At 41.3% G+C, this 25814-nt stretch overlaps 2 pseudogenes; both read left to right on the top strand.

The window, feature by feature from the left end:
* Nucleotides 1–341: 341 nt before the first annotated feature.
* LOC143116774 (uncharacterized) lies at nt 342–6296 on the top strand (annotated as a pseudogene).
* A 7871-nt stretch (nt 6297–14167) lies between these two features.
* On the top strand, nt 14168–25624 carry LOC143116783 (uncharacterized; annotated as a pseudogene).
* The last annotated feature ends 190 nt before the right edge of the window (nt 25625–25814 follow it).

Here is a 25814-nt window from a genome sequence, read left to right on the forward strand (position 1 = left end):
TGATGACCATGATGACTCCTCTACTACAAGTAAGATACTTAAAAGTTTGTATTAGTAAAACCTGAATGCTTGATGACTTATTCTTTATTCTTATTTTTTATATTTGATTTCATGTGAATACTTAAATCATCGCACATGATTTGTTTAATCATTGCAAGACATGTGTTGTCTGTTGCACTGTCTTCTGTATCTGTGTCTGTGTTGACACTCACATACCATATTCTAGCTGACCATTTTACCACAAATCACAAGCTGGACAAATATAAACATCTTCATTGCTGTAGGAGTAGAAAGAGAGATTATATGTTAAACCATTTTCTTCAATTACAGGAGCTGTCCAAATGATCACAGCTGGAGAGAGTACCGTTGCTGATTCAGATTCCAACCCAAATAAGAGAACACATTCCAGAGAAAAGCCATATTATTGTACTGAGTGTGAAAAGACTTTTACTCAGGTGACACAATTTAAGAGACACCTGAGGATCCATACTGGGGAAAAGCCATACCCGTGTTCTACATGTGGGAAGAGTTTCAGAAGCAGCATTGAGGTTACTATCCATAAGAGAACACATACTGGAGAAAAAACATATCTGTGTTCAGAGTGTGGAAAGACTTTTACCACCAAGGGTAATTTCAATCAACACAAGACTATCCGCACGGGAGAAAAGCCATATCAGTGTTCAGATTGTGGAAAGAGTTTTACTCAGTTGGGTCATCTCAAGGGACACCAGATGATCCATACTGGGGAAAAGCCATATCAGTGCAGTGCATGTGGGAAAAGTTTCAGAAGCAGCACTAAGGTCACTATCCATCAGAGAACACACACTGCAGAAAAGCCATATCACTGTTCAGAGTGTGGAAAGACTTTTGCTCATGTGTGTAATCTCAAGAAACACCAGAGGATCCATACTGGGGAAAAGCCATACCCTTGTTCTACGTGTGGTAAGAGTTTCAGAAGCAGCACTGAGGTCACTAGCCACATGAGAACACATACTGCAGAAAAGCCATATCACTGTTCAGAGTGTGGGAAGACTTTTACTGAGTTGGGTCATCTCAAGATACACCAGAGGATCCATACTGGGGAAAAGCCGTACATATGCCCCACATGTGGGAAGTGCTTCAGACACGAGTGTTCTTTCAGCCGTCATAAAATGATCCATAAGAGGTAAAAATGAACACCAGTGTTCTCAGGGCCAGATTGTGAAAAGACTTTTACTCTTTTGCATCATCTCAAGACACACCAGAAAATCCATACCGGGGAAAAGCCATATCAGTGCAGTGCATGTGGGAAGAGTTTCAGCACCAAAGGAGAGCTCACTATCCATCAGAGATATCACTCTGGGGAAAGGCCATATCAGTGTTCAGATTGTGGAAAGACTTTCACTCGTGTGTAATCTCAAGATCCACCAGAGGATCCATACTGGGGAAAAGCCATATCAGTGTGCTTCATGTGGGAAGAGTTTCATAACCAACATGCAGCTTACTGTCCGTCAGAGAACACACACTGGAGAAAAACCATATCATTGCTCAGTGTGGAAAGACTTTTACTAAGTTGGGTCATCTCAAGATACACCAGAAAATCCATACGGGAGATAAGCCATATCACTGTTCAGAGTGTGGAAAGACTTTTACTCAGTTGGGTCATCTCAAGATACACCAGAGGATCCATACTGGGGAAAAGCCGTACATTTGCCCCACATGTGGGAAGTGCTTCAGACACGAGTGTTCTTTCAGCCGCCATAAAATGATCCATAAGAGGTAAAAATGAACACCAGTGTTCTCAGGGCCAGATGCTCTAACGCTTTTGTGCCCACTTCAGCCGAGCCGAGCTGTGTCATATATATATTTACACATGAAGGTGTGAATGCTGCATAAAACAAACACACACACACACACACACACACACATTTCAGTTAACGCCTCCACCCTTCTCTGTGAAGTTTTTTTAATGCCTGACCTGTGCCCCCTGAGGACCATCAGCTGTGTGAATAGGGTTCCTTCCCATTATCCTAATCATTCTCATTTGCATAGCTGGTTCGTTTAGAGCCTCTTTCTTAATGCTTTTAAAATTTAATATTTTTGTAGGTCTTATACCCTTAACACCATAAATGCGATCTAACAGTGGTAAATGACAAATATGAACCATAAATGATGTCTATATCTTTGGTAATTGATTTGATTGATTGATTGATTGATTGATTGTTTGTTAATTATTTACATAAATTGTTATGGCTGTATTAGTATTAAAGCCTAATAATGTGGTGGGTCCACCTGACCCAAGAGCATTGTCTGTGTAACGGTTTCAATCACAGATATGTGGGCAACATGCTCCCAGTATCGAAAATAAAGCTGCAGTCTCATACAAGTTGTCTTGGAGTAATTTTGACCACATAAATGGCGACGAGGATGGGATTACCTATCACTGAGGCACAGTGAGGAGGACTAATGGCGCAGGACCCCAACCATGTCGACTGGAGGGAGATCTCTTTGTGATCTTGGTAGAAGGCTGTCATCAGCAACAAATACTGCTCCCAGCCTGGCCAGAGGAAATCCTCCTGTGTCTCGGATATGGTAATGACCGGATTTGGTAGTCACAGACAACTTGGTGGAGAGTCCCTGATTTTACACTTTTTAAGTTGGTAAAATAGGGAAGGCCTGTCCTACCCATTAGAGAGGTAGTGGTTGTGTACACAGTTTTCCTACCTGTGATGGAGGTAGAGGGTTTTCCTGCCTAAGGTTGAGGCAGAAGAGTGCACTATTTCCTGCCAGTGATAGTGGTAGTGGCTTTACTGCCTATGTGTAGGTAGTAGTTTTTGTTATTTAAAAATAGGCCTGAACACATTGGCTAGTCCAAAATACCTATAAAAGATTTAGAAATACCCCAGAAACATGTACATATCGTCGCTGTCCGATACAGAACACGTATCTCCATTTTTTTTCATTTTGAGTTTTTTCGACCAATAGAATCTCCAAGTTCATGTCCTTATACTGTACACGTCAAGTATCTACATGACCAATGAAAGATTGTGAAAACACGTCACGAGTTTTTCGCGTAAATCCATTGGATGACAAAGCTGTCCGCCATGCCACGTAAGTCCCTCCTCCCCTAGTTCTCCCCGTTTCAAATAACGCGGCCAAGCTGAAGCGCGAACAGCCAAGCGACGTTGTGGAAACAAACACTGAGGTAAAGTGTAATTTTTGTCAACTATGTTCTTGCTTATCCTTGCTGAAATATATTTACAACTGTTATCTATCGATGTTGACATGATTGTTGTCTATGTCTAGGGTTTTAATCGTCACAAAAGTAGCGTCTCCAAAACGCCAGCTTTCACCACAGATAGCAAGCTAGTTCTAGCTATCTAGCTTGCTAAGGCCTGGTGAAAATAACATCGGTCTCATTTAGATTTAGTCCTTACTCAAACTTATCAAATTCCTTTGTGTAATATTCATGGATTAAAGTTTTTCGTTACTGTGACAGATTTCCGTCAACTGAAATGTCTGTATGTCAATTTACTTTCCGTCAGCTGAACTCAAATGGGATAGTGCTATCAGTGCTGATCGGAGAATGGGGGGCGAGAGGTGGTGACAGGTAGTGTTTGCCTACGAATTTAGACTAGCTGTAACAGTGGTGTGAATCCATTTTGCATACTGTTGTGCAAATTTAACAAGCTATGGGTAGAAATTAGAGGTAATGACCAAAACATGTTACCAAATACAGTCTGGCGAGGCATCTGATCAAGTATTTTCTTTATCCTGCCATTCCTTGCTTAGATTAACGTTACACAGTGTGTTCCGTGTTGAGGGCTAAGCCATGGCTACATTGTTGTTTACGAAGGGGTCCAGGGGGAATACTCGATCGGATGCCGAACCGGTAAAGAGTTCAGTCAGATTACTTTTTTGCTTTAATCCCTGGATAATACGGTCATGTCGATTGTCTCTAGGAAATATCATGCGCTCAACGTCGCCAAAGCATTTCTGAAAGTGGTGCTAGGTTGCTACATGTGGAGATGTTAATGTACAGATTTCCCGAAATGACGCAAGGTTATGTGATGTTATGTTGTGACATGGCACGATATATTTTTTTCTTATGTGCATTTCTCCCTCCCCTCAGGATGTCATTTCCTTTAAAGGAGATCTGCGAGCTTGTGAATGTGAGGTATGATAGGGCACTTGAGGGAAGCGTCAGGGATGAAGAAGGTTTGTAGTTTGCAGGAAACTATAATTGAGAATTGAGAAAGTCAGTCAGGAAAGTGAACACTGTTAATTGTTATTCTAATGGTTAACCTCTGTCATTCTTAGCTGTAACTGTATGACTGTTTGCCCATGCCACTGATACAAGCTTGTTTTGAATCATTCAAACATTTTGTTTTTCTTATTTTTAGATTCGCCATCAATATCCTCCAAGGACTCAGACATAGCTTCCAGTGAAGGTAAGCATTTTATTCTTCTGATGGACTATACTTTAGTCTCCATTTCATTGGTTTTGGGTTTTCTCATGTCATTAGTAACTACAAACCTAATTCTGCTATTGTCTGCCTGTGATAACTTGATTACCAGTCAAAATGAATGCAGTGAACAATGTGAACAGTGTATTTTTTTCCACTGGATCTGTTCATATGTCTTCTGCTTCACTTAGACTCGCTTGATGATTACATTCCAGACAGAGAGAATACAGGCAAGTTATTTATCTTTATTTATTTATGACTTACCAATGGGCTCAGCCGCACACAAACCACAATGCTAAACTTAAACAGTTATCCACTCTTGTCATTTTTAGACGAACAAAGTGAAAATGATGACTGTAACCCAGGGACATCTGCTGGTATGTACATTGCTCAAATTAGATAAGCTGCACATTAAACTTGGTCATTTTTACACTTCTCTCAGTAATTTGCAAACACAGCTAAACCTAACTACATGACAACATGCACACACACACACACACTGTATCTGATCTGTTACCAACATACTAAGCAACCATAGAAGATGACTGTAGATTTTGTTAATCTATTTTTTTTTTAATTTTTGTATTAATCAGATGACGATGCTGTTCGGCGAAAGAGGAGGGCCAACCCTTCACGTTGGAAAGCAAATGTTCAAAAAAAAAGGAGGATGACAGGTCAATCATACCGTGGAAGGAGAGGAAACGGAAGCATCATCAAAGAAGCATGAAAAATGGGGGAGAGGTGTTAAGCGGCGCCGAACAGAAGCGGTCACATCTCCGGTCTGCTTCTCTGTTCTGTTTTTTATGTGTAGATGGGAAAAGAATAAGGGTCTGTCAGCGGATGTTCTTGTCTACACTTGGGATCAGGCAGTGGACATTCCTTAAGTGGGTAGGAAGAAGGGGAGATAGTCCCAAGAAGACAGAGAGGGTGAGGGTGACTACTGAGGAGCATAACTTTGTAAACACTTTTCTTTCAAACCTTCCAAAAGTGCCGTCGCATTATTGTAGGTCCTCCTCATCCAAGCTGTATTTGGAGCCTTACTTCAAATCCATTTCTCATCTGCATTCCTTGTACCAGCAGGCATGTTCAGACAACAGCATCAGAGCACTATCACGACAGGTTTTCACAGTAGCGTTCAACCAACTGAATCTTTCCTTATTTCATCCGAAAAAAGATCAATGCGACACCGGCTGTGCATTCAAAGCCGGGAACATCGAGGCTGCTGTGTGGGAGAAACACCGAAAGAAACAAGATGATGCCAGAGAAGAAAAGGAAAATGACAAACAACTGTTTACCAACACCTGCTTAGTTACGTGCATGGATCTGCAGAGCCTTCTCCTGTGCCCAAAACAACTGGCTACCAACACCTGCTTAGTTGCCTGCATGGATCTGCAGAGCCTTCTCCTGTGCCCAAAACTTCAAGCGTCTGCCCTGTACTACAAGATGAAGCTTGGCGTCCACAACTTTACAATCTACAACATGGCATCACATGCAGCAAAGAATTACCTGTGGCATGAGGGTGAAGCGGGGCTCTCTGCCAGTGAATTTGCCTCGTGTATTGTACACTTTATCAAATCCCAAGCATCGTACAGCGAGTTTGTCCTCGGGAGTGATGGATGTGGCTACCAAAACAGAAACCTCGTGCTCAGCAATGCACTGCTGAAGTTTGCAACGGAGATGAAAAAAACAGTTACTCAGAAGTACCTGGAAAGAGGCCACACCCAAATGGAGTGTGATTCAGTGCACAGTGTAATCAAGAGGAAGATGCGGGATCGGGATGTCCATGTCCCCGCAGAGTATGTAGCGGTCATCCGCGGAGCTCGTTCCCGCCCCTTCCCTTATGACTATTGAGGCAATACGTGGACCACACCTTTTTCCATGACTTCAGCAAGGTCACCATCTGCAAGTCTCTCCGACCAGGCAGCAAAGTAGGAGATCCGACCATGCATGACCTCCGGGCAATCAGGAGTTTTTATAGACGTGTTTTCCATTAATAAATAACCATTAACAATAGCCATATCAACCTGAATTGTTTTGATTTATACATTTAAACTGCCTTCTGATTTCGTCCTAACCCTTTGCTCTTTGTTCCCCAATACCCAATACCCCTTTTTTATCTGTTCTAGATACAACATTGATGGCAGCATGGAGTACAAGTTGCTCCACTCCGATCCCTGGCAGCCCTACTCCGTCCCATCGCTGTCCCATGACTGATCACTTACAATAGCACACACACACACTAGCACGCGCACACACACACACACAACAGCGCTCGCAAACATGCACAACACACACAATAGTGCACAGTCCCTCAATCCTGTTCATTGACATGACATAAATTATACAGAAACATGCATCACTAATGAACTAACATCACTCAGATTGGCATCAAGATTAATTTAATGTTTAAATTGGTGTAGTTATACACAACTAGCAAGACCAATCAACATGACGAGCTCTGGATTCTGGTGCCTAAGTTTTAACAGGTTATGTGTTGTAAAATACTTTTGATAACTTTTGGCCAAGTTTGATAACTTTTAGGATATTGAATATTCTGTGTTTGATTGTGCCTGGAGACCTTCCCCCACCACATATCAGTTTGTGTGTCTGTTGTTGAAATGTAAAAGTGTTTTTATACTGCCATCAACCCAGCGTTTAATGTCAGCCTTTTAAATAAATAAATGATAAATAAATAAATAAATTACGGAGAGTCAGTTTAAAATTGCCAATGCCCCAATATGACGTACGTTGACAGTGCCAAGGTTACTAGTCTTGCAATACGAGCTAAATAAACGTTTCTTTGATTGTCCTGGACATAACTCTAAACCAGTCGGTAGAAACATTTTTCATCCTGATGTCTGAAACCCAGGAGTGACGAAAATCACGGTGAGTCGGTCGGTTTGAAATTGCCAATGCGGACGTACACGCCTAGGCTATCCGTTATCCAAGCGCAGTGCAGGAATGAAAGCACATAACCGGCCCTTGATTAAAATAACGTATCTATTTTTGGCAAAGTGATGATTATATTCCCACACTATAATAGGCTACATGTATAGACCTATGACATTGATTCGTCATATCATACCGCAGTTTCACTGCTTTGGAATGCTGTGTTTTCATCAAGGGACATGAATGTTTTGGTTATACATGTTTTTAGTCGGACAGAAACGGTATCGGATGTGCACGTATATCCTTTTACACTCGATTTAGGTACAGTGACGATTAAATTACCACACCAACAAGAATATGATGCCAATTAAAGGCATTAAGCCAAGTATGGCAACGCTGACTTCCACTGTTGTGGAGTTTCGCTGTTTTTTTTACTTCCTGAAAAGTAGCGTTTTTGGACATACGTGTTCTGTATCGGACAGCGACGATATACTATATGGAAATAAAAAAACATATTTTGGATGCAAAAATTAGATTTTCCTTTCCTATCACCTACATGTGGATGATATTGGAGTGTCTTGCTCAGTGGGAATCTTTACACTGTCATATAGTAAAATGCACCCTACATTAAGAGCACAAAATAAACTATAAACACAATTAACTTGATTTAAAAAGCTTTATTCACATTTTGCACGTCCCAACTTTTTATGGTTGTAGAATAGAGCTTACATTAAACTCACAAAATAATCTAAAAGGACATTTCACTTGATTAAAAAAAACTTTATTTGTGTTCCGAAATTAGCAGTGTATTTTAACTGCATAAAAAACAGCATCAGAGTGTTCTAAACAAATTAAGCTTTTTCCCCTCTCTTGGTGACTTTTGGCTAAAGATACAGTATGGACCATCTGGTGTCTTTTGAGATTACTCACACTAGTAAAAGCCCTTTCACATAGAACATTGATATGGCTATTATCCCCAGTATGGATGCCGGGTATTTAGAGAAACGAATACCCCCCCCCCCCCTCCCTAGATGAGTACACTCATCTGGCTTTTCCCCAGTATGGAACTTCTGGTGTCTCTTCAGATTACCCACATTAGGTCTTTCCACACTCTGTACACTTATACAACTACCCGATATGGATCATATTGTCAGGATCCTGCAGGGTCTGATTGACTTTGTGCCACCCATTTGTTCGCTTTTGCTGTTCCCCATGTCCTCTCCATCAGAGGATCCATACAGAAGAAAAGCCACGTCTGTGTGATACATGTGGGACGTCCTTCCGTGAACTGGGTTCTCTCAAGACTCACCAGAGAGTCCATACTCTAAAGTCTCATCAGTGCTCAGAGTGTGGTATGACTTTTACTCTGGTACCTCATCTCAAGTGGCACCAGAAAACCCATAATTTTATGACTTGAAAAACTTTTATTGATCTGGGACATACAATTGTACAATTGTCACTGAACAGCTTCTAGAATTAGAATGGTGTGAGGGGCTGTGATTCCAGATTTCATTTAGTGAAAATGTTCATAAATGCAGGTATGTATCCATTACACATTGATTAGGCACCTCATAGGTGTAATAAATAAAAAAAACATTGATTCAGTCTAATGGTTTTTCTGTGTTGTCTTTACCTGTATGTATTTTTTTTATTGTGAACTTCTTGGTAGTTTTGAATGTATTCCTCGGAGGGTCAGGGGAAAGTGGCAGTTTATTATTGTGCTACCTGTGATAAGATTTTCAAGAGAAACTAAAACAAACCGTACCATACTGTACATACCAGAGACAACCCACAAGGAGCCATAGTGGGGAAAAGCCAAAGCAGTTTACTACACGTTCATGTTTCTGTTCTTTCTTGACCTGCATGCTAATAGTAAAATATTTGATGGTGACTTCCTATCTGGTTACGAGTTTGTTGCTGTGTGTGAGATAAGTGCTGAATAAGCTGGTGTTTGGAACAAAAATAAATATTTGTATTTGGAAAACAATTGGATGTCCCATAACTTCCTCCAGGTCAACAATAAGAACCGAGGTAATTATTTTTTGGTAAACATGAAGATAGAATAAAATTGCCACCATTCTGGACACAAAGGCCTTAAAGCCTATTCATTTTTAATTGAATGTTTTATCTAATATATTTTTCTATGGTTTTATTCATTTTTTGTGAAGCACATTGGGTTGCCTTGCGGTATAAAATGTGCTATATGAACAAATTTGCCTGCCTTGCCTTGCATTGAGAGGCTTTCATGCAAAATGTCCATTGGTGTTTTAAAATTGAGGTTGTATAAGTGTACTGTAGTCATGTAGGTTTTACCTACCACAGCTTCTGTGGCGGAATAACATCCAAGCTATACCACAAATACAATGTTTGTTTTGTTGTGGCATGTTTACACAATTGCAGCCCACCCCCACCTGCAGTCTCCTACCCCCATCACCAACCCGTTCACACCTCCACCCCCACCTGCAGTCTCCTACCCCCATCACCAACCAGTTCACACCCCTACCCCACTCTCACATTCCCTCCTTAGTGGACTTCAGGCAGATTGACCCATGACCACGCCCACCTACCATTATACATTTACATATTGCATTCACATGGTCATGTCTTACCCATAATCCTTTGTCCTTATCATTTGCATTGCAAATGCTGTATTCTTGCATCTGATTGGGTAAAAAGGGCTCCAGGATGGCAACAGGTCAGATAAAGGTCCTATAGCAGAGGGTTGTTGTCACAGGGTGCTGTGGAAGTACAGTGTGTAGGTGTATATTATCAACAGGACAACTATACTGAAGTTTGAGAGGATTTCCTTAGTTCAGCAGAACTTAAGTCTGAAATGACAGAACTACTAATACCAGTGAAGATGGAAATCAAAAAAGATGAGTTTGATGATTTCCTCCGTGAATATATTTTGGCCAGTAAATTGGGAGATAAAACTGTATTGGAGCGTGACGTTAAGATTGAGATACAAACATCATCAACCTGCAGAGATAAGGAGTTCACACCAGTGGAAATTAAAGAGGAACACAATTCTAATTCTGGAGAATATGATGACCATGATGACTCCTCACCTACAAGTAAGAGACTCAAAAGTGTATATTAGTAAAACCTGGATAGGTGATGAGTTTTTAGCATTATTTATATTAGATTTCATGGGGATATTTACATTAATTTACATTATTTGCTTTCTATTAGACATGCTGGCTCCTGTCCTTGACTTGTATTTATGCATGTGTTGACACTGGCACATCATCTGTACCTTAAATCACAAAGTGAGGAAAAAATATTGCTGTAGTGGGAAAAAGTAAGACTATATGTTAAACAATTTTCTTATATTACAGGAGCTGTCCAAATGATCACCGCTGGGAAGAGTACCGTTGCTGGTTCAAATATTAACCCAAATAAGAGAACACATTCCAAAGGAAAGCCATATTATTGTACTGAGTGTGGAAAGACTTTCACTCAGGTGTCTAGTCTCAAGAGACACCAGAGAATCCATACTGGGGACCATTCTGACGTGGTGAACATGTTCATGCAGTGACTTAGAAAAAATCAATATATCATCCAAGTAGACAAAGACACAGCGATTCAACCACTCTCTGAGGACATCATTTATGAGTGCTTGAAAAACAGCCGGTGCGTTAGTTAGGCCAAATGGCATGACAAGGTACTCATAATGACCTGTGGGAGTATTGAAGGCCGTCTTCCACTCATCGCCTTCTCGAATCCGGAACAGGTGGTAAGCATTGCGGAGATCCAGTTTGGTGAAGATGGTAGCCCCTTGCAACAACTCAAAAGCAGAAGACATTAAAGGCAAAGGATATCGGTTCCGCACTGTCACCTTGTTGAGGCCCCGATAATCAATACAGGGCCTGAGGCCACCATCCTTCTTACCGACAAAGAAGAAACCGGCACCAGCTGGGGAGGACGATGGGCGAATAATTCCAGCATCAAGCGAGGTCTGGATATACTCCTCCATAGCTCGAGTCTCAGCAGGTGACAGAGAGAAAATCCGACCACGTGGTGGGAAGGTTCCTGGAAGGAGATCAATAGCACAGTCAAAATCTCTATGGGGTGGAAGAGAAGTAGCTCTTCTTTTACTGAATACCTCCTTCAAATCATGGTACTCGGATGGGACTTGGGACAACTCGAGAGTACTGGGGAACTTGGGAACAGGCGACGCCACTCTGGGAAGGAGACATGTAGATTTGCACAATGGCCCACATTCCACCACTCCACCGGAGGACCAATTGATGTGAGGACTGTGGTGTGACAGCCAGGGGAACCCTAGGACAATGGGAAACTCAGGAGACTGAATTAAGTTGAACTGGATCTTCTCATGATGAGTCTCCCCTATGGACATAAGAACAGGAGCAGTAATATACTGTACAGTACCTTTTCCCAGGGGTCGTCCATCAAGGGCAGTCACTGTGAGAGGGTGGTCTAGAAGAAGAGTAGTGAGATCAAGGTCACTGGCTAAGGTGAGGTCCATGAAATTACCCGCAGCACCAGAGTCAACCAGTGCCTGTAGATGGTGGAGGTGCTGATGCTTCGAGGAGATGGCAACGGGTATCTTCAGGCATGATGTAGATGCGGTGGGAGTAAAGGTTGCTCCCGTCACAGTCCTCCCTGTGCTGGACGGGAACGGCCTTTTCCCGTAAGCTCAGGACAGGAAGAGCGGAAGTGGTCAGGTTTACCACAATATAGGCAGCACTTCTCCCTCATTCTACGATCCCGTTCAGCTTAAGAGAGACGGGCACCACCTAGCTGCATAGGTTCTTCTGTAGCAGGAGGTGTGGTTGGGACCTCATGGGACCACTGCTTAGAACTCTGGGTGGAAGAACTGGCTCCAGAGGTTGGGCGAAATTCAGGCTGTCGTTCTTGATTCCTCTCCCGGAGTCTGTTGTCAAGCCGGATGGTCTGATCGATCAAAGTCTCTAGGTCAGGAGGTGGATCTTTAGCTGCCATCTCATCCTTGATACCACTGGAAAGACCATATCGGAAAGCTGCCATGAGAGCCTCCATGTTCCACTTACTCTCTGCTGCAAGGGTGCGGAACTGAACAGCATACTCTGCAACACTGGAGGCACCTTGACGCAACTGGAGCAGTCTGTTGGCAACATCCCTGCCCCCTACTGGATGGTCGAACACCCGACGCATCTCGTCTGTGAAGCTTCTGTAATCACTACAGGAGACCCCCTGCTGTTCCCAGACGGCCGTTGCCCATGCCCGGGCCTTCCCGGTAAGTTGGATGATGATGTAGGCGATGCGGGACCGATCAGTAGGGAAGGAGGAGGGTTGGAGCTCAAAGGTGAGAGAACACTGGATAAGAAATGCACGACAATCCTTCTGATTACCGTCATATCTCTCAGGAGCAGGGAGTCGCGGCTCGTTCACATGGTGAGTTGGAGCAGGTGGTCGTAGCTCAGGATGGACAGGAGCAGACAGAACTGGGGCAGCAACCTGAGGGAGCTGGTGAGCAATTAGGTTCTGGAGAGATTGCTGAATTTCATGAAGTATTAGCTCATGCCGACTAAATGCATTGTCGTGTGACTGGAGTTGCTGTTCATGACAAGACACTGTAGCTTCATGACTCACCACCGCTGCATAAACATGTTCCACAGTTGTAGGCTGATCTGTCTCCGCTGGGTCTACTTCCATGGCTCAGTCTTGCTGTTAGGATTGCTCGGGTATTGAACCCGGGTCTCCGGTGTGTCAGGCCGAAGCTCTACCACTAGACCACAAGTCAGGTTGTAAAGACCCAGTTGCAGAGACAAGTAGGATTTAAGCAGTTTACTTGGCAATGAGGCAAAAAGCCAAAATCCAGACAAAATAGCCAACAGTCCAGCAGGTCAAAAAATATAATTCCACAGCAGCAAAAAACAAGTTTTGAGGTAGAAACAAAAAACATAACATCAGAATAACAAGGTCAAAAAGAACTCACGACAACTAAACTTGATCAGCATTTCCACCCGAGAGACAACTCAAGACTGAGCAAAGAACAAAGGAAAGCCAGTGGCTTAAATAGTGAAGTTAACAAGCACAGGTGAACACACTAATGACTAATTATCAAACATGGAAGGTGAACAGCAACAGGAAAAACCCCACAGTGACCCCTCATGGACAAAACTGGAATTACAGGCACAAACTCATAACAGGATCTGTCCTTGACTTTGAGAAACAGCCAATGTGTGCGATCACTGTTCACATATATAATGGTCCTCAGGTGGGAGATACTCCACAAAAGAGGGTGGATGGGTGTGGGGGGTGGCAACAGTCTACACACAATTACTCCCAAGGGTCATGGAATTTCATGGAATATTGGGATTTGGTAAATTGTGTCTGACTCGGTAAATCCACCTTTTAAATAAGTTATTAAACACATTTCTATATCTGTGGATAATAAAGATTATTATTATCATTGTTTAACTGTGATATGCTAAATTAACACAACTCCATCGAGCTCCCACAACCCCCCACCCCCTGGTGGACTGATTAATAATCACACCCGCCTGAGGACCATCATACTTTTAAACAGGCCATGCACATGGTAATCCTTACCCACAACCTTTTGTTATTATCATTTGCATTTCAAATGTGGCATTCATGCAGCTGATTGGTTAAGCTTGAATCTAGGACAACAAAGGGTTCGACATATAAGAAGCAGTAGAACAGATATATTTCTAAAGTTAGGAGGTTGTCACAGGGATGCTGTTGAAGTACAGTGTATAGATTCAAGACAATCGGCATACTGTTCTTTTTATTTTTATTTTGTAGTCACTGAAGGAAGGTTTGACCGAATTTATTTCATGCAGCACACCTGGTTGAAGTCTGAAATGCAAGAGGTGAGAGGTCCACTAACATCAGTGAAGAAAGAGCTCAAAGATGAAGACTTTGATGATTTCCTCAGAGAACATATTTTGGCAGTTAAGAAACTGGAAGATGAGACTGGTCCACTTACCCCAGTGAAGGAGGAGATCAAAAATGAAGACTTCCATTATTTCGTCAGGGAACATGACTGGAAGACTGATACGCATACAGTATTAACTTTGACTTGCAAAAAGGAATCATTCTCACCAGTGGAAATTAAAGAGGAAAACAAAGAGGATTTTAGAAAGTATGACTGTGATGATTCCTCTTCAACAAGTAAGATGTTAAATGGTTTGAAATACTAGATTTAATGGAAATACTTAAATCATTGCTTTAGTACAGTTTATCACTTGGAGAGAAGAAATACTCTTCTGATTGGTTGGCGGGGTGGCTATTAAGTAAGGGATAACGGCCGCCGAGGTGTCCTGTTATACGGAATTAATGGACGAGGGCGAGGGGCAAAAACTCCCCGACGCGCAGCGGTCCACCGCCCAAGTCCATTAATTCCGTATAACTGGACACACCTCGATGGCCGTTATCCCGCTTATCACATATGGAACGGTGTCCTGTTATTCAGAATTAAAGGCCACCCGCCAGCCAATCAGAAAAGAGTATTTCTTCTCTCCGGGTGATAATTCTGAATAATGGGACACCTATGAAGTAGATCTGGTAAAAAAGTTGAATCACTGTTCCATATCAATGCTTATAAATGGTAACTATAACAACCATAGTAGGATGACAGTTGAGCCTGGTAGCAGGCTTCGCAACAATGGAATCAACTGTAAACAAGCTAACTATCCATGCTATCATCCATGCATGACTATTGCCTATAGTGGCAACCCGGTGATAAGCGGGATAACGTCCTTTGAGTTATCCTGTTATACGGAGTTATTGGTCTTGGAATTAATGTTCTTTGCCCAAACAATCATTGTTTGAAAAGGAAAAACTTTTTTTTAAATAATTTTCTTATATTACAGGAGCTGTCCAAAGGATCATGTGTGGGATAAGTTTAAGGAGTGGTTCATACATGAACTTACATCAGACATCACATACTGGTCAAAAGCCACATCTGTGCTCTCCTTGTGGAAGGCCCTTTGGTGAAATGTCTCTTCTCAGGAGACATGAGAGGATCCATACTGGGGGAAAGCCATGCCATGGTACTATATGTTGGAAGAGTTTCACAAGTGGGAAAAACCTCACCATCAATAATAGAACAGATTCTGGAGATAAGTCGTGTCAATGTTCAGAGTCTGGAAGCACTTGTACTGAGGTGTGCAATCTCAAGTCACACCAGAAAATCCATGCCGGGGAAAAGCCATATCTGTGTACTACATGTGGAAAGAGTTTTAGAACAGCCACAGAGTGCACTGTCCATAAGAGAACACATTCTGGAGAAAAGCCATATCAGTGCTCAGAGTGTGGAAAGACTTTTACTCAGGCAGGTCATCTCAAGACACACCAGAGGATCCATACTGGGGAGAAGCAGTATCGGTGTTCAGATTGTGGAAAGAGTTTTACTCAGGCTGGCCATCTCAAGAGACACCAGATGATCCATACTGGGGAAAAGCCACATCAGTGCACTTTATGTGGGCAGAATTTTGGGAGGAAAACAGAGCTCATTGTCCACATGAGAACACATTCTGGAGAAAAGCCATATCAGTGTTCAGAGTGTGGAAGGGCTTTTGCTCACTTGGGTAATCTCAAGACTCACCAGAGTATCCATACTGGGGTGCGGCATAAGTGTTCAGAGTGTGGAAAGAGTTTTACTTAGGTGGGTTATCTCAAGATACACCAGATGATCCATACTGGGGAAAAGCCATATCAGTGTGTTACATGTGGGAAGTCCTTCCGACATGAGTCTTCTTTCAAGCGTCATCAAATGATCCATAGCAGGTCAAAAGTAACTCCAGTGGTCTCAGTGTATATAAAGATGTGTCTAGTTTCAATAAACATCAGACAGTCCATAGTGGGGAAAAAGTCATATCAGTTTTCAGAGTGTGGAAAGACTTTTACTCAGGTTGGTTATATCTAAAAGACACCAGATGATCCCTACTTGGGAAAACCTTATTATTGTGCTACATGTGATAAGAGATGCAAGAGAAACTAAAAAGTGACAATTGCATACCAGACAAAAATACACAAGTATGATAGTGGGGGAAGGCCAAAGCAGTTTCATGTTTCTTTTCTGTCTTGACCTGCATGCTAATAGTAAAATGTTTGATGGTCACTTACTATTTGGTTACAAGTTTGTTCCTGTGTGTGAAATAAGTCCTGGACACAAAAGCTGGTTTTAGGAACAAAAAATAAATATTTTCTGTATTTTCTTCATGTGTGCTCATCATGTGAGGTGGAGATTTCCCAACATTTGATAATGTGCATAATGCCAAACACGTTATGGTTTCATTCTCATGTAGTTCCACCCTGAAGGGACCTATTTCCCGATAGTGACAAGTGTTCTATACATTATCCCTCATATTACACGGTACACGTTTTGAATTATTATTCACGCGCACCTGGATGTCATTGGCGCGTGCAACATCAGCCGCATCTTCTCAATCACATGACTAAAAACTTTACTATATGGTTATACAAATAAAATACCAAAAAACAACTAAGTAGCAACGTTGTGCAAAAAGAACAATGCCACCATAATACAATGCTTTTTTTATTTTTAACGTTAGGGGAGTGTTACTTTGCTTGATAGTAAGTAAGTAAGTAAAGTTTATTTATAGAGCACTCATTTAACCACAGTTTGCACTGACCAAAGTGCTGTATATAGTGCATTAGCTAAAAACATATAAGAGCAGAGACTGAGAGCCAGGCCTGTCAGTGTGACCTCACAAATGCGTTTCTGGAAGAATAGTCAAAAAATCCCATAAACACACTCCTAAACCTTGTTGAAAGCCTTCCCAGAAGAGTTGAAGCTGTTATAGCTGCAAAGGGTGGACCGACGTCATATTAATCCCTATGGATTAAGAATGGGATGTCCCTTAACCCTTAGAACCCTAAGCTGTTTTAGGGCATTTTCACTACCTTTATTCATAAGGATTTATTCTGGTCATTGTAAGTGCCACACACACATATTATATATTGTTTTTTTCAGCAGAGTCTATGATATCCAGATCTGCCATCATTTCATGTATTATTAGTACATGATTTTATAGCATTGATTCTTTTTTGATTTTTAAAGAATTAAAATAAAAAAACGTATTATAAAAATTCTTATATTTTGTATATATATATATATATACTCTTTTGAAATTTGGTCTCTGCATTTATCCCAATTAGTGAAACACACTCAGCACACAGTGAAGTGAAGCACACAAGTAGATATTCATAAATCCCTCTGTAAATTTTTCAACATCTATTATCTGAACACAATGAAAACATGATTTTGAACCTGGCTGTATCCAATGCTCAGGTTTCTTGTTTTAAAATGTATGCAAATTAGCGCATATTTAATTAGATAATGCATAATTTGCATATGTAAACATTAAATTACAGAAAACTTGTAATACATTTTTTTCTCATATTAATGTAAGTAATCAACTGGGTAAGTTTCATAGTGATATCTGCTTGTTAAAAATTGTACCCTATTCACCTGTAGTGTCTCGCCTTAAAATGCAGTGACTTACTTGGAATGTAGACATGTAGGAATATATTTACACATGAAGGTATGAATGCTGCATAAAACAAAGACACAAACACACACACACACACAGTTAATTTCAGTTCACACCTCCACCCTTCTCTGTGAAGTTGCCTGATCTGTGCCACCTGAGGACCATCAGATGTGTGAATGGGATTCCTTCCCATTATCCTTTATTATCATTGTCATTATCATCTCAATTTTAGCTTTGGTTGGGACCAACCTTTCATCAATAGAAAGAATAGATTTCAATCGCCTCCTTTATCCAGTGGTGGTATCGGTTGTTGATCGGTTGACTCTGGCATTGTCCCAATCCATGAAATGGTTCTCTCGTTTGCAGTGGTCCGTTAAGTGGTCCGTCTTGCTGCCTTGACCTTGTTCTTGTTTGTCTCTGAGCCGTCTCCTTTTCACATTCATTTTTATGTTCTTTTCTGCGTGTGGTACAACTCCTTCCCGTCTCCCCAATGTAGGTTTTATTGCATGATTGACATGGTATTTCATACATGACGTTGCATTTATTGTGTGGGTCACTTTTGTCCTTTGGGTGAACTAGCAGCTGTCGTAGTTTTGTGTGTGGTTTTACCGGTGTGTTAATTTGGTGCTTTTACATGATCCTCTGGATGCGCTCCATGACCCCTCTAATGTAGATAGATACTTTATAAGTATATATACATATATATATATATATATATATATACATATATATATACTCTTTCGAGTCTCTTTTGAAATTTGGTCTCTGCATTTATCCCAATCCGTGAATTAGTGAAACACACTCAGCACACAGTGAAGTGAAGCACACACTAATCCCGGCGCAGTGAGCTGCCTGCAACAACAGCGGCGCTCGGGGAGCAGTGAGAGGTTAGGTGCCTTGCTCAAGGGCACTTCAGCCATGCCTACTGGTTGGGGTTCGAACCAGCAACCCTCCGGTTAGAAGTTTAAAGCTAACCAGTAGGCCACGGTTGCCCCAAGGGGAAATTCAAGGTCTTTACGGCTGTACAGCTCCTCTGCTCTCCCATTTGTGTCCCTTATGTTTTTTCCTTTTCTCTGTTTGTGTTTCCTCTTATTCGTTTACCTGTTGCCTGCCTCTCTGTATTGCCCATTGTGGATACTGACATGTTTTCAATGCGTTCTGTATGTGTTGCTCCTCCTGTGCCCTGTCCTTGGGATCCATTGTTAAAGCTGCCCGTTCTTGTAGTGTTCTAACTGATAGTTTATGTGCAACTGGATGCTCTGATGTCCAAAGTAGGTTTTGATCTGTGTGCGTCGGTTTCCTATAGATTTTTATTTTGATGTCTCCTTCAATCATGTGGTGGATTTTTATGTCCAAAAAAGCTATGGATTTGTCTATCTCTTCTTCATGTGTGAACTTTATGTTGCCGGTGTGGTCAATGGAATTGAGGTGATCTGTGAGTTCTTGTGTATGTCCTCTCTTTACCTTTTCCAAAATATCATCCACGTATCGTTTCTATAATGTGGGCCTGTACTCCTCCGGTGCGGATGTTATTGCTTCCTTCTCCAGGTGTTCCATGAAAAAGCCACACATTATGGCAGATCTCCCATGGCGAATCCCTCTTACTGCCTGTATATCTTTGTGCAGAACTGAAAATAAGTTGAAGTGGCGATGAAGTCGAGTAATTGACTGAGGTCTTGTACTGTCAAATTTGTGCGTTTCTTAAGGTTTTTGTCCTTTTGTAGGTGTTGCTGTACTATTTCCAGGGTTGCTTCTACTGGTGTTTTGATGAAGAGGGAGACGACGTCATGTGATATTAATATTTCGTCCTTACCCACTTTATTATTTTGAAGTTCTTTTGCCAGCTCTTTCGAGTTTTTGCAATGGTGTTCCGTTTGGCCTAGTAATGGTTTTATTATTTCTGTGTGAGATTTTGATAAGTTGTATGTTACAGACCCGATGCTGTCCACAATCGGGCGTAAAGGTGTTCCTGGTTTTTGAATTTTCGGTGTGCCGGGGTGTTATGCTTGCTGTTGGTATGATGTGCTTGTATGACTGCTTATCAATTTTGTTGCTTTCCAGTAATGGTTTCAATATTTTTTGAGTGTGTTTTTCTTGTCTTCTGTGGGGTCTTTCTTGAGAACCTCATGTGTTTGTGTCTGCTTCATTCATTTTCATTCATCGCCACCTGCAGCCTCCTACCCCCATCGCCAATCAGTTCGCACCTCCAAACCCACCTGCGGTCTCCTACCCCCATCACCAACCAGTACACCCCAACTGTAGTCTCCTACATCCATCACCAATCAGTTCACACCTCCACCCCACCCCACATACTTTCTTTTGTGAAATTTGTGAAGGATGATGGACAAGCCCACTTGAGGACCATCAGATTTTTACAAATTGTATTCACATGGAATTGTCCTACCCATAATTCTTTGTCATTATCATTTGCATATCATCATTTGCATATACTGTTTTCTTGCAGCTGATTGGGTAAAATGGACTCCAGGATGCCTACAAGTCATTTAAAGGTCTTATAGCAGAGAGTGGTTGTTACAGGGTGCTGTGGAAGTACAGTCAGTAGGTTTATGTTATCAGACTTTGATGATTTCCTCCGTGAACATATTTTGGCCAGTAAATTGGAAGATAAAACTGTATTGGAACATAACTCTAAGACAGAGACACAGGTATCATCATCCTGCAGAGAAGAAGAAAGCACACCAGGGGAAATAAAAGAGGAAAATGATTCTGATTCTGGAGAAAATGATGATCATGATGACTCCTCTACTACAAGTAAGATACTTAGTTTGTATTAAACATCTTCATTGCTATAGGAGAAGAAAGAGAGATTATATTGTTAAACATTGTTCTTCAATTACAGGAGCTGTCCAAATGATCACAGCTGGAGAGAGTACCATTGCTGGTTCAGATATCAACCCAAATAAGAGAACACATTCCAGAAGAAAGCCATATTATTGTACCGAGTGCGGAAAGACTTTTACTCAGGTGACACATTTTAAGAGACACCAGAGGATCCATACTGGGGAAAAGCCATATCATTGTTCGGAGTGTGGTAAGAGTTTCAGAAGCAGTATAGAGGTCACTCTCCATCAGAGAATCCATACAGGGGAAAAGCCATATCTGTGTGATACATGTGGGACATCTTTCCGTGAACTGGGTACTCTCAAGAGACACCAAAGAGTCCAAAAGTCTCATAAGTGTTCAGAGTGTTGTATGACTTTTACTCTGGTAGCACATCTCAAGTGGCACCAGAAAACCCATAATTTTATTACTTGAAAAAACTTTTATTCAACTGGGACATCTAAGTTTCAGTGAAAAGTACAATCATCACTGAACAGCTTCTATAATTATAATGGTGTGAGGGGCTGTGATTCCAGATTCCATTTAGAGAAAATGTTCATAAATGCAGGTATGCATCCATTAGACATTGATCAGGTACCTCATAGTTATATTTAAAAAAAAACATTGATTCAGTTTACTGTTTTTTTCTGTGCTGTCTTACTTGCATGTATTTTTTCTATTGTGAACTCTGTAAGGTTTGGATGTCCAAGAATGAAATATCAAGTCAGATGGTAATGGATGTTTAATTCAAGCAGCATGTCACATTCTCCATCCACACGCAGGTAGTAAGACACATCAACTACAGTACTTCCTGTCTAATCACTACAGTCGAACTAATCACAGCACCACCTAGTGGTATAATGTGGAATCTACTGGTAAGTGAACACAACAAACTCCTTGGTAGTTTTGAGTCTGCTCCTTTTCACTAATGAGATCACAGTTGAACAGTGATTTTTAGAACAACAATAAAACTATTAAATTGCAGTGACTTGTATCTATTTATGTTGTTTTTATTATACTTACTACTTAGTCATGAAGGTGTAAACAGTCGCTGACTGTTGTGACTACCAGCCACATTACAGTCAAAACAAGGCACACATGACCAGTGTTGCCACAGTTACCTTGAAAAAGTAATCTGATTACTGATTACTCCTTTAAAAAGTAACTTAGTTACTTTACTGATTACTTGATTTTAAAAGTAACTAAGTTAGATTACAAATTACTTTATTAGTTTACTTTCAGCAGCTGCCGACAACACCCCCACCTCAACATGAAAATGATAACCGGTTTTGCCAATACTCACTATACTGGAAGTGCATTTTAACAGTAATGACAACAATGTATAGCAGACATCCCAACCGTACCTACTTAGATACTGAAATTCAGATGTTTGTTCAATGATGTGTAGTCAGTACACCAAATAATGAAGGCCTATTGAGAGAAATTGTGATTAATATGTAGATTTTGGTAGTTTGGCCTTTTCATGTAGCCTTGGCAACTAGCCATCTAGTATAGGCCTGAGTAATATGCAAATGAAATTACACTTGTTAAACTCGCTTTAACAAGTCTTTTGCAATAATTTAACCCGCCGTGACCAATGCTAAAGTCACTGTTACAAACAGTACAGTGTGCAAGACTATCATTATGTTTTACTCTTATGAGACAATTGGGTACACTTTTGTGTAGTCTGATGTGAAATGGGTCTTAAATGTTCCTTTTTGAGGGGTACTGACTCTGCCATAACGCTCCTGTTCCTAGATATACTGACTGAACTGAGTAATTAAGTTTGAGAGAAAAGAGATATAAGCCCACCTACACTGAAAACTGATTGGTTGATTTAGCAAAACAGACCAGGAAGCTCTCTGTCTTGGATGCGCTTCAGGCACACACGCACCACGCACCACTCCTCTCTCTCTCCCTCTTCGTTGTGTGCGTGTTAAACTCAGATGCACACGCGATTTGAAGTCCGGTCTGGCTTGCGTGCTCTTCTTCGCTCTAGGTTCCGCGAGATTTTATGTAATTTGCGGGCATCAGGAAGCCGCTATCAATATGTGGGAGACTCCTAAAACTTCGGGAGACTTGGGATGTCTAGCTAGATAGCACTTTGTCGCCAGCACAGAATGTACAATGTTAATGTTGTCATGTTTAGCTGACACAAACTCGAAATAATGACTGTATAGATAAAATGTGCATCTCTCTCCTCCCTCCGTTGTTGTTTACGTTTGTGTCGCTGCGTGGTTTTACACATGAGTTGTCCTCATGCTGAAAACGTGAGCATAGCCTACATGACGTTAATCCCCGAAACAAGAAGAAAGCAAAGAATATATCTTTTTACTAAGAAAAAATGACATCATATGACCATCTCTGCACCTTAAAAACAATGATGACGTGTTTGGTTCCATGTTGTTTTTAACTTATAAAGTTCAATTTCAACCAGCTACAGCTCAAAATCCTGCATTAAAACACTCGGACGCACAAACATATACAGCATGAATAGAAACTCGTCAGGGCACCATCCCACAACCACCCAGCCTCTCATTCCCCATCAGTTTACACCTCCACCCTCATTTGTGTAGTTTCTAAAGGTTGACTTGGGGTGACCTGAATATCATATTACATTACATTACATTACATTTAGCAGACACTTCTTGACCAAAGTGACTTACATATGTCAGCTATATTACAAGGGATCACATTGTCCCCGGAGCAACCCCTTGGGGTTAAGTGCCTTGCTCAAGGGCACAACGGTGGAAGCTGGGAATTGAACGGACAACTTTCAGGCTACTGCACGCTAGCCCAGCTCCTTAACCACTACACTACCACCACCCGATATATGTGTGAACAGTGCTCAGACACATAAAGGATATTCTATTCAAACGGATCAACTTTGAGAAAGCTAAACTCGATAAATGTTAGACCGTCGTGAGACAGGTTAGTTTTACCCTACTGATGATGTATTTTCAGTATGAATATGGATCGTGAAAGCGGGGCCTCATGATCTTTTTGTTGGCAGCCAAGCGTTCATAGAGACGGCACTTTTTGATCCTTAGATCATACCTGTCAACACTCCCGTTTTTCCCGGGTTTCTCCCGTATTTCAAGGTCATCTCCCAGCACCTTCCCATTTTGTTTTTCTCCCGGAAAACTCCTGTAATTTGCATGACCATCAAACTTCATTTTAAAATCATTGATCCATTCAGGTTGCCAGATTGTGTATGAAATACACCCTACACATACACGATCACTTAGTTTCATATTCAACCGTTTTGTCAAACGGCTAAAACCTGGCAACCCAAGACCCAAATAAGGAAGCGGGTGCCAACGGCGCAGCCTGAGTCTCGTCGTAAACAAGCGGGCTAGTTGAATGGCCTACTCCAGAACTAGCTGTTGTGAAATTGTTGGGAATCAGGCACGTGCAGAGAAGGGGGGCTACAGGGGAAATTTGGGAATTTAATTGAACAAACAAGTTTGATTCAAATGTATCTTTTTAATAACATGACTGTTATGCAGTCCTGATCTGTGGACATTCTCTGTCAAGTTGAACACAAATAGAAGACATATAGACATATATTTGTGCATGAAGGTAAGAATGCTTCATAAAACACTCTCTCACACATACACACACACATACTGCATGAATAGTTTTAAGGAGAATGGAACCTTTCTGAGGGCACCATCCCACTCAGCCTCTTATTCCCCATAACCTTTCAGTTCACACCTCCACCCTTCTTTGAGAAGTTTGTTTGTTGGCTGACCTGTTCCCACCTGTGGAGTTTCTATAGCCTGACCTGTGCCACCTGAGGACCATCAGATGTGTGAATAGTGCTCAGACACATGAGATTCCTTCCCATTATCTTTAATCATTCTCATTTTTATAGCTGGTTTGTTTGGTTTAAATCCAGAGCCTCTTTCTTAAACAAAGTCTTTATAAGTCATATTAAAAGTGATCAAATAAGATAGATAAATCCCCTTCCAACTGCCTAAACAAATCGTCTGTATGTGTCTAACCAGAAGTACAAAAAACAGAAAAAAGTGCAAGTTGGAAGATTTTGAAGGGTGGGAGGAGTTGTTCTTATTTTACCGTGATAGCTGCAGTTCACAAGCTCCAGGAACTCAAATGGGCTCTTTGCATGAAAGGCAACAGCGTCTTCTGGTATATTCTGCTCCTAACATCTTCACTCTGACACTTAGGGGTTGTGCCAACAATAACAATTGTAACTCGCATAAATCCTTCTTTATCGCAACGTGCTGATTCACTAGGTGCAACACCCAACTGGGTCCGTGTAGACATAAATTTAGCAGCAGGTTCAGTTTACACAATTGCAGCCCACCCCCATCTGCAGTCTCCTACCCCAATCACCAACCAGTTCACACCTCCACCCCACCCCCATTTGCAGTCTCCTACCCCCATCACCAATCAGTTCACACCTCCACCCCACATACTTTCTTTTGTGAACTTTGTGAAGGTTGATGGACAAGCCCACCTGAGGACCATCAGACTTTTACATATTGTATTCACATGGAATTGTCTGACACATAATCCTTTGTCCTTATCATTTGCATTGCAAATGCTGTATTCTTGCAACTGATTGGGTAAGATTGACTCCAGGATGCCAACAGGTCAGATAAAGGTCTGATAAGAGAGAGTGGTTGTCAGAGATGCTGTGGAAGTAGCTTACAGTCTGTGGGTATATGTTATCAACAGGACAACTATACTATTCATTTGGTTTGATACATACATTTTGTTACTTTAATCTGAAGGAGAGTTCAAGAGGATTTCTTTGGCACAGCAGAACTTCAGTCTGAAATGACAGAACCACTAATACCAGTGAAGAAGATCAAAGAAGAAGACTTTGATGATTTCCTCCGTGAACATATTTTGGCCAGTAAATTGGAAGATAAGACTGTACTGGAGCATGACTTTAAGATAGAGATACAAGCACCATCAACCTGCAGATAAGAGGAGTTCACACCAGTGGAAATTAAAGAGGAAAACGATTCTGATTCTGGAGAAAATGATGACCATGATGACTCCTCTACTACAAGTAAGATACTTAAAAGTTTGTATTAGTAAAACCTGAATGCTTGATGACTTATTCTTTATTCTTATTTTTTATATTTGATTTCATGTGAATACTTAAATCATCGCA

This window comes from Alosa pseudoharengus, unplaced genomic scaffold (assembly GCF_046254945.1).
Source record: "Alosa pseudoharengus isolate Yale_2024_CS ecotype anadromous, Long Island Sound unplaced genomic scaffold, YU_APseudo_1.1 YU_APseudo_1.1_scf_1, whole genome shotgun sequence".
NCBI classification, from domain to species: domain Eukaryota; kingdom Metazoa; phylum Chordata; class Actinopteri; order Clupeiformes; family Clupeidae; genus Alosa; species Alosa pseudoharengus.